Source organism: Papio anubis, chromosome 1, assembly GCF_008728515.1.
Source record: "Papio anubis isolate 15944 chromosome 1, Panubis1.0, whole genome shotgun sequence".
In the NCBI taxonomy this organism is placed as follows: domain Eukaryota; kingdom Metazoa; phylum Chordata; class Mammalia; order Primates; family Cercopithecidae; genus Papio; species Papio anubis.
The window spans coordinates 137,697,211-137,713,136 of NC_044976.1; the positions used below are offsets into that span (position 1 = coordinate 137,697,211).

At 45.6% G+C, this 15,926-nt stretch overlaps 1 protein-coding gene across 5 annotated transcripts in view; it reads left to right on the forward strand.

Moving 5' to 3' along the window:
* NVL (nuclear VCP like) overlaps positions 1-15,926 on the forward strand; it is a 97,574-nt gene that overhangs the window by 80,320 nt on the left and 1,328 nt on the right. The window lies entirely within an intron of this gene.

A 15,926-nucleotide genomic window follows, 5' to 3' on the forward strand; every position in this document is an offset into this window, starting at 1 on the left:
AAAATTAACCAGATATGGTGGCATCCGCCTGTAGTACCGTGTACTCAGAAGGCTTAGGTGGAAGGATTGCTTGAGACCAGGAGGTCAAGTCTCCAGGGAGTTGTGATCACACCACTGCACTCCAGCCTGGGCAACAGAGCAAGACCCTATCTTTTTTTTTTTTTTTTTCTGAGGCAGAGTCTCACTCTGTCGCCCAGGCTGGAGTGCAATGGCGAGAGCTCAGCTCACTGCATGCTCCGCCTCCCAGGTTCACGCCATTCTCCTGCCTCAGCCTCCCGAGTAGCTGGGACTACAGGCTCCCGCCACCACACCTGGCTAATTTTTTGTATTTTTTAGTAGAGATGGGGTTTCACCGTGTTAGCCAGGATGGTCTCAATCTCCTGACCTCGTGACCTGCCCGCCTCGGCCTCCCAAAGTGCTGGGATGACAGGCGTGAGCCACCGTGCCCGGCCCTGCAAGACCCTATCTTTAAAAATAAGTAAGTAAGTGGGCCAAACACGTTGGCTCACATCTGTCATCTCAGCACTTTGGGAAGCCAAGGCAGGTGGATTGCTTTGACCTCAGGAGTTCAAGATCAGCCTGGGAAACATGGGGAAACCCCATCTGTACAAAAAATACAAAAATTAGCTGGACCTCAATGGCTCATGCCTGGCTGAGGCTGGAAAATCGCTTGAGCCCAAGAAGTGGAGGTTGCAGTTAGCCAAGATCGCGCCACTGCTCTCAAGCCTGGGTGACAGACCAAGACCCTCTCTCAAAAAAAAGAAGTGGATGAGTTCTGTCATCCCACTTCTCACTACCTGGAACTAGTTTTTCTGCCCTTGACACATCACATTTTGAGGTCTGTAGCAGGGCTTTGTGTCTATATTTCTATAGCCTTGGGATGGGAGAGGGAGCTAAGCTGGTGATGTTAACCCTTCTGGGGATGAAATCACTTGTACCTGGACCCACTCTGTCCATCCAGTTGGAGATACCTCCCCCATGGGAGCTGTCCCACTCCCATGGGGTTGTACCCAGTGCTGTCCAGCTCCCTGGAAAGTGGCATACCTTGGCAGTTCTTCCTGATTCTGCTGAAATCCCTTGATTATGTGTGTCTAACTTTTTCTAGAGCTATCTATCTATCTTAAACTTTTTTTAGTATTCTTTTGATGCTGACAAAGGAAGATTCTGTGATCCTGCTTCACTGGGCCATCGTTACTTAAAATTGCCTTTAGCAGTGTTCCTTAAAAATCACCCAGAGGAGGGAGAACAGGAAAGATGAAAACAGAAGGATGATCATCTTTGTGGGGTAGAAAGATTCTATTGATGCACAGTGTGGAAAATAGTTTGGAAGCTAGTGAAACTAAAAGCTATGAAATTAAGCATTTTAGAACTAAGGCAATATGACTCAGAAACATCAATGAAAAAGAAAAAATAACAAACTAAGGCGTTATCACGGGAATAATAAAGAAGATACAGATAGGAGAACTGTTTAAAGGTTTTAATTAGTAGGACATTGGATTAACTGTAGAGTTGGGAGTTAAAGGAAAAGGTAGATGAATTTGCAGCTTGTGCAGCTGGTGGCATCCACCAGGATTAGAGATCTGGGAGATGAGCTATCTGAGTTTCAGGTGCCTGGGCACTATCAAGTGGAAAAGTCGAGCAGGATGTTGGGTCTGTGGTTGGGAGTTTAGGAGAGTCCTCTGGCTGAGCTATAGTTTTGTCTGTCATCAGGACATAGCTGGTGGTCAAAGCCATGAAAACATACTGCTTTAGTTCAGTAGTTCTCTACCTAAGGCAGTTTTCCCACCACCCCACCTCACATCCACAGGGAACATTTGGCAATGTCTAGGGACATTTGTTTACCACTACGCAGAGCAGTGATAATGCTGCTAAATATTCTACAGTGCACAGGACAGCCAACAACAAAGAATTATCCAAGGCCAGGCATGGTGGCTCAGGCCTGTAATCCCAGCAATTTGGGAGGCTGAGGCAGGAGGATCACTTGAGCCAGGAGTTGGAGACCAGCCTGGACAACATAGTGAGACCCTGTCTCTACAAGAAAAAAAAAAAAATATATATATATATACACACACACACACACATATATATATATTTTTTTTCTTTCTTTCAAGATGGAATCTCACTCTATTGCCCAGACTGGAGTGCAGTGGTGCCATCTCAGTTCACTGCAACCTCCACCTCCCATGTTCAAGTGATTCTCCTGCCTCAGCCTCCTGAGTAGCTGGGATTACAGGCGTGCACCACCAAACCCAGCTAATTTTTGTATTTTTAGTAGAAACGGGGTTTCACCACATTGGCCAGGCTGGTCTCGAACTCCTGACCTTGTGATCCACCTGCCTCAAGTCTCCCAAAGTGCTGGGATTACAAACGTGAGCCACCGCGCCTTGCCAAGAAAATGTTTTTATTTAATTAGCTAGGCATAGTGGCATGCACCCGTAGTCCCAGCTACTTGGTAGGCTGAGGTGGGAGGATGACTTGACCCCAAGAGGTCGAGGCTGCAGTGTGCCATGATCACACCACTGCACTCCAGCCTGAGCAGCAGAGCTGAGACCCTGTCTCAAGGGAAAGAAAAAAGAATTATCCAACTCAAAATATCAATAATGCCAAAGTTAAGAAACCCTGCTTTGGTGCCATATACTTATTTCTTTGCATCAGACAAATTTGATGATGACTGCATCATAGCATCTTCTCTCCCTTTTGTTGGCTCTGGTTTTTTTTGTTTTTCGTTTTTTGTTTTGACACAGTGTGTCAAAAAAAGAGACCCTGTTTGTCGCCCAGGCTGGAGTGCAATGGCGTGATCTCAGCTCACTGCAACCTCCACCTCCCGGGTTCAAGCAAATCGGCTTCGGCCTCCCTGCGTAGCTGGGGCCACAGGTGGATGCCACCCCACCCATTCCTGGCCTCCTTGGCTCTGTCATTAGGAACTATGATAGTGAGATTTTGTTTGCTTTGGTCAATGTATGTGGGTGTGTATGTATATACAAATAAGCACACACATATCCAATTATAAGAATTTCCTGTAGTCATGGTGACATAATGATAATGCTTTCACACTTGTCCTTGGGATTTCATGAACTAAAGAGAAAAGTTGGATTGGTATTTATTTCTAGACGTGCCAGAGATGAGGCATGTGGTATTCAGAGCCTTATAGATTTTGAACCAGAAGAATGATTGGCTCATTCTTCCTGCTGTGTTTCATTCAATGTATGGTACTCACACCAGAACAACTTTACACTTCATTAATCTAGAATTTCAGTGCTATTTGCCAAAATCATTAGGCCTCAGACCAAGGGGTGAATATTCAAAGTACCCCACTCATGCCTGTAATCCCAGCACTTTGGGAGACCGAGGCAGGTGGATCACTTGCGGTCAGGAGTTCAAGACCAGCCTGGCCAACATGGCAAAACAGTGTCTCTACAAAAATACAAAAATTAGCTGGGCGTGATGGTGTGCTCCTATAATCCCAGCTACTCAGGAGGCTGAGGCACAAGAAGCACTTGAACCTGGGAGGTGGAGGTTGCAGTGAGCCAAGATTGTACTCCAACCTGGGCGACAGAGTGAGACTCCATCTCAAAATAAAAAAAAAAAGTATCCCACTTCATTGATAAGTATTTGTTAAAAACCTAATACATCCTTGATTGTGTAGAGACTGAGAAACGTAAGACATTGTCTCACCTATCAGGAGCTTGCCTTCTAGATGATAATAGGAATGTTTATGAAACAATGACAAATGTATTAATTCATTCCTGAGGAGGGAAGTAAATAAAGGTGACTGAATAGTGTGGCGATTTCAACTATATTTATAAAGACATACAGTGAAAAACATCAAGAAGGAAATATGCCAACATACAGTGCTTGCCTCTGGGAGATGGCATTATGCATCATTTTTCCACTTTGTTAGTGCTCTTCAACCAAACCCCACCAAGAGCACACATGTAGTTGAACAAGTTGGGCTTATTACTCTTTGCAGTGCAGGAGAATGTACTCCATGGGGAACTGGAGGCATATCTCAGTAAGAGGGTATTAGGACTTAATTGATTTGGGATTTGTGTTAGATTTGGGAAGGATTTAATAACAGCCTTTGCCCTGAATGGCTGTTAAAAAGCAAGCATAATTCTATATTTGGGTGACTTAATAAATCTTGCCTAAACGGAAGGAAGATTAGACCAAGGCTAAAACAGTGATTGGCAAAGAAACAGTAGTTATATTAGCTAAGATGGCGGATGTTTGGTCATTTTTGTGTCTTGGACAGTGTTTATGCTTTGTCCATGTTCAGACTTCATTACAGAGTGTTCTCATTTCTGTCTTGATCCTTCACAGTCACAGAGTGGCCTTGTCTAATGTCCATATTCTGTGGAATTATTTATGTGTAATAGGAGAGCACCACAGCTTCACTGTAAGGGCCCAGCCAGCTTGGAGCAACAACAAGACCCACCTGATAATATCAGCCTACATGTCAGATGTTACTCTACTCACTGTAACCTCTGCCTCCCAGGTTCAAGTGATTCTCCTGCCTTAGCCTCCCAAGTAGCTGGGACTACAGGCATGGGCCACCATACCTAGCTAATTTTTGTAGTTTTAGTAGAGTCGGGGTTTCCCCATGTTGGTCAATCTGGTCTCGATCTCCTGGTCTCATCTGCCTCCCTTGGCCTCCCAGAGTGCTCATTTGTTTTGTATTTTCAGATTTTCTCTCATGACCATATATGTATGTATGTATTTGGTTTGTCTGTCTATATAGAATAGTCATCTGGCCGGGCGTGGTGGCTCATGCTTGTAATCCCAGCACTTTGGGAGGCTGAGGCAGGCGGACCACCTGAGGTCAGGAGTTCGAGACCAGCCTGACCAACATGGAGAAACCCCATCTCTACTAAAAATACAAAATTAGCTGGGCATGGTGGCGCATGCCTGTAATCCTAGCTACTCAGCAGGCTGAGGCAGGAGAATAGCTTGAACCCGGGAAGCAGAGGTTGTGGTGAGTTGAGATCGTACTATTGCACTCCAACCTGGGCAACAAGAGCAAAACTCTGTCTCCAGAAAAAAAAAAAAATAGTCATCTGGTATAAATGGGGTGGGTAACAGAGAGGAGTCCTGCAGCTTCCAAGCACAAAGTTGTGAATATGGAAGAAGGAAAAAAAAACAGAAAAGACATTTCAATAGAGGTCAACTTTGGCCGAGCATGGTGGTTCACACCTGTAATCTCAGCACTTTGGGATGCCAAGGCGGACGAACCCCGCCTCCCGAGTAGCTGGGATTACAGACACGTGCCACCACACCTGGCTAATTTTTGTATTTTTAGGGAAATGAGGTTTCACCATGTTGGCCAGGTTGGTCTGGAACTCCTGACTTTGTGATCTGCCCACCTCGGCCTCTCAAAGTGCTGGGATTACAGGCGTGAGCCACCTTGCCTGTCCAAAAGCAACTTTTGTAGATTGTGGTTTAGACTGCTGCATAGTCAGTCCTCAGCCTCTGTCTGTGCCAACGGCAGAAGGGCTTTTGTTAGTTTATTCTCTTTGTCTTGAGAGTGCATTTTTGCTTCAATTCTTACTGTGTCCTGTTCTAAGACTTGGAACCTTATTGGGCAGAGCTGCCCAGGAGCAGGACCCACATGCAGCCTCCCTGTGCCCTGTCTGCCTGCGTCGGCCTGGTGCCCTCTCAAGAGGGCTATTAGCACTGCAATTTCACATCCTTATCTTAACCTCATCCTTCAGAGGTCATGAGTGTTTTTGTTTAAAAAACTTTGTTGATGGCTAAAGCAGGGCAGAGTGAGAGGAAGAGGAAGCACAATATCTAATCTCAGAGGGAAGAAGTCACAAGGTAGACTTCCTGCCCATGTATGTTGTTTGTAAGTCAACAAAGTGAGGAAAATTGGCATTTTTAATGTTTACCCTTTCTATTTCAGTTTGCTGGCTTTTGACTTTAATTTCCCAGATTGTTGTTTTTTTTTTTTTTTTTTTTTTGAGACGGAGTCTCACTGTGTCGCCCAGGCTGGAGTGCAGTGGCGCGATCTCGGCTCACTGCAAGCTCCGCCTCCTGGGTTCACGCCATTCTCCCGCCTCAGCCTCCGAGTAGCTGGGACTACAGGCGCCCGCCACCTCGCCCAGCTATTTTTTTGTATTTTTAGTAGAGACGGGGTTTCACCATGTTAGCCAGGATGGTCTCGATCTCCTGACCTCGTGATCCACCCGCCTCGGCCTCCCAAAGTGCTGGGATTACAGGCTTGAGCCACCGCGCCCGGCCCCCAGATTGTTTTATATACAGTTTTCTCTTTCTCCTATTAACATCTGAAATATTATAAAGAGATTAGAATAAAGATGTTGGCCGGGCGCGGTGGCTCAAGCCTGTAATCCCAGCACTTTGGGAGGCCGAGGCGGGTGGATCACGAGGTCAGGAGATCGAGACTATCCTGGCTAACATGGTGAAACCCCGTCTCTACTAAAAATACAAAAAAAAATTAGCCGGGCACGGTGGCGGGCGCCTGTAGTCCCAGCTACTTGGGAGGCTGAGGCGGGAGAATGGCGTGAACCCGGGAGGCGGAGCTTGCAGTGAGCCGAGATCACGCCACTGCACTCCAGCCTGGGAGACACAGTGAGACTCCGTCTCAAAAAAAAAAAAAAAAAAAAAGAATAAAGATGTTTAGTCCTGTTCTTAAAAGTCTGAAAAAAATTTGTGGGTCAAAGCAACTTCTTCGTATCTTTTGGGATCTAAGTTTCATAAAAGAAGAGTGAGTGGGCCAGGTACGGTGGCTCACGCCTATAATCCCAGCACTTTGGGAGGCTAAGGCGGGTGGATCATGAGGTCAGGAGTTCGAGACCAGCCTGGCCAACATGGTGAAACCCCATCTCTACTAAAAATACCAAAAAAAATTAGCCAGGCATGGTGGTGGGTACTCAGCTACTCAGGAGGCTGAGACAGGAGAATCGCTTGAACCCAGGAGGCAGAGGTTGCAGTGAGCCGAGATTGCACCATTGCACTCTAGCCTAGGCAAGAAGAGCAAAACTCCATCTCAAAACAAAACAAAACAAGAAAGCATTAATGATTCTAAACTCTGATATGTAATTAAGAATAGATTTAAGAATAAAGTTGGTTGGGCATGGTGGCTCACGCCTGTAATCCCAGCACTTTGGGAGGCCGAGGTGGGTGGATCACCTGAGGTCAGGAGTTTGAGACCAGCTTGACCAGTATGGTGAAACCCCATCTCTACTGAAAATACCAAAATTGACCAGGCATGGTGGCGTGTGCCCATAGTCCCAGCTACTCGGAAGGCTGAGGCAGGAGGATGGCGTGAATCCAGTGAAGTGAGATCATGCCATTGCACTCCAGCCTGGACACAGAGTGAGACTCCATCTCCAAAAAAAAAAAAAAAATAGATTTGTATGACCAAATGAAAATATTTGTTTTTTTTTTTTTTTTTAATTCTTTTTTTTGAGACAGAGTCTCACTCTGTCACCCAGGCTGGAGTACAATGGCCGGATCTCGGCTCACAGCAAGCTCCGCCTCCCGGGTTCACGCCATTCTCCTGCCTCAGCCTCCCGAGTAGCTGGGACTACAGGCGCCCGCCACCTCGCCCGGCTAGTTTTTTGTATTTTTTTTTTTAGTAGAGACGGGGTTTCACCGTGTTAGCCAGGATGGTCTCGATCTCCTGACCTCGTGATCCACCCGTCTCGGCCTCCCAAAGTGCTGGGATTACAGGCTTGAGCCACCGTGCCCGGCCGAAAATATTTGTTAAAATAAATATAGTAGCATGTCTTGAATTACTTTTTGAACCTGAGTATTTCGTAACATATAATGCTTAATAAGAATTATAGGAAAATATCGGCCGGGCACAGTGGCTCACGCTTGTAATCCCAGCACTTTGGGAGGCCGAGGCAGGAGGATCACGAGGTCAGGAGATCGAGACCATCCTGGCGAACACGGTGAAACCCCGTCTCTACTGAAAATACAAAAAAAATCAGCCGGGCGTGGTGGCAGGCGCCTGTAGTCCCAACTGCTCGGGAGGCTGAGGCAGGAGAATGGCGTGAGCCCGGGAGGCAGAGGTTGCAGTGAGCCAAGATCGCGCCACTGCACTCCAGCCTGGGCGACAGAGCGAGACTCCGTCTCAAAGAAAAAAAAGATTTATAGGAAAATATCAGTGTAAATAAGCCATAACTTTTTTCAAATTTTAGTAAAATACTATAGATATATAACATAAAATTTATCATTTTCGCCATTTTTAAGTGTATGTTTCTGTGGCAGTAAGTACATTCACATTGTTGTGCAACCATCACCACTACTCATCTCCAGAACTTTTTCAGCTTCCCAAACTGAAACTCCGTCCCCATTAAACACAAACTGCCCATTCCTTCTTCCTTAGCCCCTGGCAACCACCATTCTACTTTCTGTCTCTATACTTTGCCTGTTACTAGGTACCTCATACAAGTAGAATCATACAATATTTGTGGGATAACTTTTTTTTTTTTTCTTTTGAGACGATGTCTCCCTCTTGTTCCGTAGGCTGGAGTGCAGTGGTGTGATCTTGGCTCACTGCAACCTCTGCCTCCTGGGTTCAAGCAATTCTCCTGCCTCAGTGTCCTGAGTAGCTGGGATTATGGGCACCTGCCACCACACCCGGCTAAGTTTTGTATTTTAGTAGAGATGGTGTTTCACCATGTTGGCCAGGCTAGTCTCAAACTCCTGAACTCAGGTGATCCGCCTGCCTCGACCTCCCAAAGTGCTGGGATTACAGGCATGAGCCACCGCACCCGTCCTACACCAGTATTTTTAGTAGACACAGGGTTTCACCATGTTACCTAGGCTGGTCTCGAACTCTTGACCTCAGGTGATCTGCCCGCCTTGGCCTCCCAGAGTGCTGGGATTACAGGCATGAGTCACAACGCCCGGCCTATAATTTCCTTAAGAGACTGTTTTCCTTCTTTTTCTAGTAATTCCTTTAGCTTAGCTTTCTGTAGTTACCAAATTATTTGAGATTTCCATTAAGGCCTTTATTAAAAAATAATATAGTATTATTGTAATATAACATTATTAAGAGAAAATGGCATAAAGAAAAAACAAATTAGTTTAAGCTTCTAAATACTTGATATCCTAGTACCATTTCAATAAATGGTTTTCTGAAATACTCATATTTTGTTTTATTTGTTTTTTTTTTTTTTTTTTGAGACGGAGTCTGGCTCTGTTGCCCAGGCTGGAGTGCAGTGGCCGGATCTCAGCTCACTGCAAGCCCCGCCTCCCGGGTTCACGCCATTCTCCTGCCTCAGCCTCCCGAGTAGCTGGGACTACAGGCGCCCGCCACCTCGCCCGGCTAATTTTTTTTGTATTTTAGTAGAGACGGGGTTTCACCGTGTTAGCCAGGATGGTCTCGATCTCCTGACCTCGTGATCCGCCCGTCTCGGCCTCCCAAAGTGCTGGGATTACAGGCTTGAGCCACCGCGCCCGGCCCATATTTTGTTTTATAAGTTCTTTATTATGTCATTTAAAATTCTTCTTGCCGGGCGCGGTGGCTCACGCCTGTAATCCCAGCACTTTGGGAGGCCGAGGCGGGCGGATCACGAGGTCAGGAGATCGAGACCATCCTGGCTAACACGGTGAAACCCCTTCTCTACTAAAAAATACAAACAGTTAACCGGGCATGGTGACGGGCGCCTGTTGTCCCAGCTACTCGGGAGGCTGAGACAGGAGAATGGCGTGAACCGGGGAGGTGGAGCTTGCAGTGAGCTGAGATCGCACCACTGCACTCCAGCCTGGGCGACGAGCAAGACTCCGTCTCAAAAATAATAATAATAAAATAAAATAAAATTATTCTCATTGCTCTCACTTGAGAATAAATAGAATTTGTTTTAGTTCTTACTATAAGTCGGAAAGATTACCATATTTCAATGAAAGAATAGTTAAATTTCAATGATCCAAAGATTCCTTAGCCCTTATTTCTACTAATTAGAAAGTAATGTTGCTATAGAAACTTTTGGAGGTATCCTAGGTAGAGTACACCTCATGCCCTCAAAAAAAGGAGAGTTTGGCTGAGCGTGGTGGCTCGTGCCTGTAATCCCAGCACTTTGGAAGGCCGAGGTGGGTGGATCACAAGATCAGAGACCAGCCTGGCCAACATGGTGAAACCCATCTCTACTAAACATACAAAAAATTAGCTGGGCATGGTAGTGCACATCTGTAATCCCAGCTACTTGGTAGGCTGAGGGAGAAGAATCTCTTGAACCCTGGAGGGAGAGCTTGCAGTGAGCCAAGATCACTCCATCGCACTTTAGCCTGGGCCACAGGGTGAGACTCTGTCTCAAAAAAAAAAAAAAAAAAAAGGCCGGGCGCGGTGGCTCAAGCCTGTAATCCCAGCACTTTGGGAGGCCGAGACGGGCGGATCACGAGGTCAGGAGATCGAGACCATCCTGGCTAACACGGTGAAACCCCGTCTCTACTAAAAATACAAAAAACTAGCTGGGCAAGGTGGCGGGCACCTGTAGTCCCAGCTGCTCGGGAGGCTGAGGCGGGAGAATGGCATGAACCCGGGAGGCGGAGCTTGCAGTGAGCTGAGATCCGGCCACTGCACTCCAGCCTGGGCGACAGAGCGAGACTCCGTCTCAAAAAAAAAAAAAAGGAGGACAGTTTGTTACTTTCTTTCGAGGGTATTTGAAATTATTTTTCTAAAGGTTTAATCTTCTAAGAATTAGGAAACTTCTGAGAGTATCTAAATGTATAACAATGAATTCATTTTCTTAAGCTCATACCCCACCTCATTTATTTATTGTGTTCCTTTATATGCTGAGCTTTCTTTCACAAAAGATTTTTCTTAAACAAAGGGTATGCTAAGAATAGAAAGCTGACAATTGCTCCCACTATGCAAATGTGAGAAAAATTCCTCCTCTGCTGGGCACTGTGGCTCACACCTGTAATCCCAGCACTTTGGGAAGCCGAGGCGGGTGGATCACGAGGCAGGCAGATCACGAGGTCAGGAGTTTCAGACCAGCCTGACCAATATGGTGAAACCCCATCTCTACTAAAATACAAAAATTATCCAGTGTGGTGGCGCATGCCTGTAATCTCAGCTACTCAGGGGGCTGAGGCAGGAGAATCACTTGAACCTGGGAGGCGGAGGTTGCAGTGAACCGAGATTGCACCACTGCACTCCAGCCTGGCAACAGAGCGAGACACAAAAAAGAAAAATTCCTCTGGGTCCTCACAAAGAGAACACTAAGATGTGATGCACAATGTCTTTAATAATATTTCTGACATAAACACAATAAGCCTCTTGGGACTGAGGCTTGTCATTTTCTTAATATAAACTGAGGGTATTACTCAAAGCCAGTTCATTAAACACAATTTGATGAAGGTCCAAGAAATGCACTCTGAGGGTGCACAGGACCTCGTGGAGGTCCGGCTTAATCCAAGGGTAGAATTTAGATATTGAGAAGTATAAAATAATTGTCTTCCTATGATTGAGCTTTTGATTAAAACAGGACACTAGATAGTTTGAGATTAGATTGTCTAACAGCACGTGGAGTGTCCTTAGGGAAGATCCGTACAGCTAATGTGACAGTGTGACAGTTGAGGTAAGTTGATAGATTCTTAAAATTACAGAAAGCACCTAATAAGGGCTCCTACCTAATGTGGCAGCCCACCACCATAGCAAGAAAGTCTATGCTAGTCTTCATTTTAAGAAATCACTATTATATGTTCACTGATGCCCCCCTTCCCTCTCAAATATAGCACAAAATTGTATATACTCATCTGGAGATAAGATACTGGTTTCTTATTATCAAAAATATTAAATAAATAATAAAGTTAACAAACTTCCATAAAGGCCATTCAGTTGCAAATCTGAACTTTAAAACTCAGGTTTTCCAATTCCTCGTCCAGTGTTATTTCCACTTTTTAGCTCTTTTTACTGAAGTGTGATACACCTACAGAAAAGTGGTAAATGTAAAGTAGATTTAGAGAGTCAAGAAAAAAATTAAAAAGTCGTAAATGTCCAGCTCCATGAATTGTTACAAACAAAGTCTCTAGATCAAGAAAGAGAACACTCCAAGTCTAATTCATAGAATTATGAAGTAGAATGGTGACTGCCAGGGATTGGGAGGCGGGGGCAGGAGGAATGAGGAGTTACTGTTTAATGGATGCATTGTTTTCTTTTGGGAAGATAGAAAAGTTCTGGAGCTGGATAGGGGTGATACAACAATGCGGATGGACTTAATGCCACTGACCTGTACACTGAAAAATGGTTGAAATGGTCAGTTTTTTGTATGTTTTGCCACAATAAAATAGAACATTCCCACACCTACAAAAGCTGCCCTTCTGCTTCCAGTCACTACCCACTCCTACCTGCCCCCAGGATTGACCACTATCCTGACTCAGTTGAAAATTGTTCACACTAAAAGATGCTTAGCAATCCTACATTCTGACCCTTTAGTTTTACTACTCAGAGGAAAAAGCACAAGGTTGTTTGCCTAAGATCATAGTTTGGGTCCCAGGTCAAAATGGATTGAATGGGAAATTAACTGTTTCTTGAACCTGTGGTAGATAACATGTCCATTTTATTCAGTGATAGCAACTAACAGATGTATAATTTATGCAGTTCTTGAATATGCCCTGCAGGGATGCAGTAAGAGGCTGGTATGTGAGTGTGGGCAGAGCAACAGGTAACTAGTGCACAAGGCCGGCAACTCCAGTCCTCTCAGCCAGGTCACCGAACCCTGTGCCTGGAGCACTTTGCCAGGCTGACGCTTTACACTAAGAAAAGCTTACTGGGCAGGTGCTGTGGCCCACACCTGTAATCCCAGCACTTTGGGAGGCCAAGGTGGACAGATCACTTGAGCTGAGGAGTTTGAGATCAGTCTGGGCAACATCGTGAAACCCCATCTCTACAAAAAATACAAAAATTAGCCAGGTGTGGTAGTGGGTGCCTGTAGTCCCAGCTACCCAAGAGGCTGAGGTGGGAGGAGCGCTTGAGCCCGGGAGGTGGAGGTTTTAGTAAGCCAGGATTGCGCCACTGCACTTCAACCTGGGTGACAGAGCCAGACTCTTTGTCTCAAAGAAAAAAAAAGAGAAAAGCTTAATGGCTTGTGTTTATTCACTTTTGTGTGTGTTTCTTCTTTTCTTTTTTTTTTTTTTGAGACCAAGTCTCCATCACCCAGGCTGGAGTGCAGTGGTATGATCTCAGCTCACTGCAGCCTCCACCTCCCAGGTTCCAGTGATTCTCCTGTCTCAGCCTTCCGAGTAGCTGTGATTACAGGCACACGCCACCATGCCCAGCTAATTTTTGTTTTAGTAGAGACAGGGTTTCACCACGTTGGCCAGGCTGGTCTCAAACTCCTGACCTCAGGTGATTCGCCCTCCTCGGCCTCTCAAAGTGCTGGGATTACAGGTGCGAGCTGCCGCGCCCGGCAATGTTTCTTCTTAAAATATTTAATAATATAATATTTGCCACCCAGGAAAGAACATATGCAATGTATATGTAAGTTATGAATCAGAATAATAAGCAAATACTCATAAGCTTACCATCTAACTGTCACACATTTTAAATAATTAAAAACTGTTTTGATTGGGTGCAGTGGCTTATGTCTGTAATCCCAGCATTTTGGGAGGCTGGGGCAGGAGAATTGCTTGAGGCCAGGAGTTTGAGACAAGCCTAGGCAACATAGCAAGACCCCATCTCCAAAAAAAAGCAGACCCGGTAGCTCACACCTGTAATCCCAGCACTTCGGGAGGCTGAGGTGAGCAGATCACCTGAGGCTAGGAGTTTGAGACCAGCCTGGCCAAACCCCGTTTCTACTAAAAATACAAAAAATTAGCCAGGCGTGGTGGCATGCGCCTGTAGTCCTAGCTACTCAGGAGTGCAGTGGTGCGATCTTGGCTCAGGCCTAGCCAGGCATGGTGGCATGTAGTTCCAGCTCCTCCAGAGGCTGAGGTAGAAGGATCTCTTGTGCCCAGGAGGTCAAGTCTGTTGTGGTTGTTCCACTGCACTCCTGCCTGGGCGACAGAGCAAGACCCTGGGGGAAAGACAAAGCTCGTTTTGTTTGCCTCTGCAGTTTGTCACTAAAAATATTATTAAACACAATGTATGCAAGCAAGGTACTGGGTTAAGTGTTAAAACTCTGGGTTGGTTTGTTTTCTCTACATCCAGTCTCATGAGAAATTCTGAGTTCTAAGTTGCAACATACTTGTCATTGCTAATGTCTCTTGAAATGAGCTGAAGGGGAATTGGCACCAAAATCAGGATTGAGTGTTAGATAAATGATTAAGAAAGAATATACTGAGCTCAGAGGACTTTGTGCTTTTATTATAGAGCAAATACTGCTCCTTCTCTCCTGGCCAGATTTAGTATTATTTCTCCCGTCCTAGCCAGCCTCACACCAACACTAAGCATTGCTTAAGTATTTGCCATATTTAAGCTGGAAAGGAAATGTGTTTCTTCACCTTTGGAAAGATCGAGGTGCTGGCTTTCATTCTTGTTGATGCTTAGTATTTGCTGCAACTGTACACAAATTCCTCAAACTTCATGAGCATAAATTGTTTGCCTTTAGCTTTCTCAAGTTTGGAATCTGCTTCTTAGCCTCATTTCTCAACATTGAAATTTGTATAAATCTTAACAGCACTGGTCTGGAAGTCAGTTATACTCATTTAGTCAAACAGCCGTTATTAAGAAGCTACTATGGGCCGGGCGCGGTGGCTCAAGCCTGTAATCCCAGCACTTTGGGAGGCCGAGGCGGGTGGATCACAAGGTCAGGAGATCGAGAGATCATCCTGGCTAACATGGCAAAACCCCGGCCTCTACTAAAATAAACTAGCTGGCGGGCGCTTGGGAAGTCCAGCATTGGGGAGCAGCTGAAGCGATGGCGTGAACTGGGCGGGAGTTGCAGTGAGCCGAGAGTCGCGCTGATTGCACTCCAGCCTGGGAGAATAGAGACCTCGGCCTCAAAAAAAAAAAAAAAAAAAAAAAAAAAGAAGCTACTATGTAGATGAATATGGTCTTTATCTTTATTTTGAGACTCAGTCTAACTCTGTCGCCCAGGCTGGAGTGCAGTGGGGTGATCTCTGCTCACTATAACCTCCACCTCCAGGGCTTAAGCAGTTCTCATGCCTCAGCCTCCTGAGTAGCTGGGACTACAGGTGTGTACCATAACGCCTGGCTAATTTTTTTTTTTTTTTTTTGAGACGGAGTCTCGCTCTGTCAGCCTGGTAGGCTGGGAGTGCAGTGGCTGATCTCAGCTCACTGTGGCCCGGGCCCCGGTTCACCTCCCATTCTCCTGCCTCAGCCTCCCAAGTAGCTGCTGACTACAGGCTCGGGCCACCTTGCCCGGCTTAGTTTTTTGTATTTTTTTTTTAGGTAGAGACGGGTTTCACCTCAGGTTAGCCAGGATGGTCTCGGGATCTCCTGACCTCATGATCTGCCCATCTCGGCCTCCCAAAGTGCTGGGATTACAAGCATGAGCCACCACGCCCGGCATGGTCTTTAAAACTTCAATGAAAAATCATTTTTCTCTCTTACTTAGAATGGTACCAAACAACCACTGGATGCAGATGTAAATTTGGAAGCAATTGCTGGTGACCTTCATAGATTGCTATAATGTGAAGTGTTTAAATCTTAAGTCAATTCACTCTCTGGGGTTCAATTTCCTCATCTATAAAATGAGGTGTGATGATGCTCACCTCAGCAGATTGTGGGAGGATTAAATGAGGTATCCCATGAAGCATATAAACTGTCAGGCATCTCCCTTCTTAGAGAAGAGACTGCATTTGAGGCTCTTAAAGGAATTCCCGGAACAGGTGGAGCGAACCTTTCATATAAGCTGACTTTAGTACCTTTAACCACCCTAAACGGTATTGCTGTCCTTTATGAAGTGCTGGCGCACGAAAAATTGTGCCGCTCTTTCACGATAAATGCGAAAACGGTTAAACAATCTGGAAAATTCCGGAACGAAGCATACCAA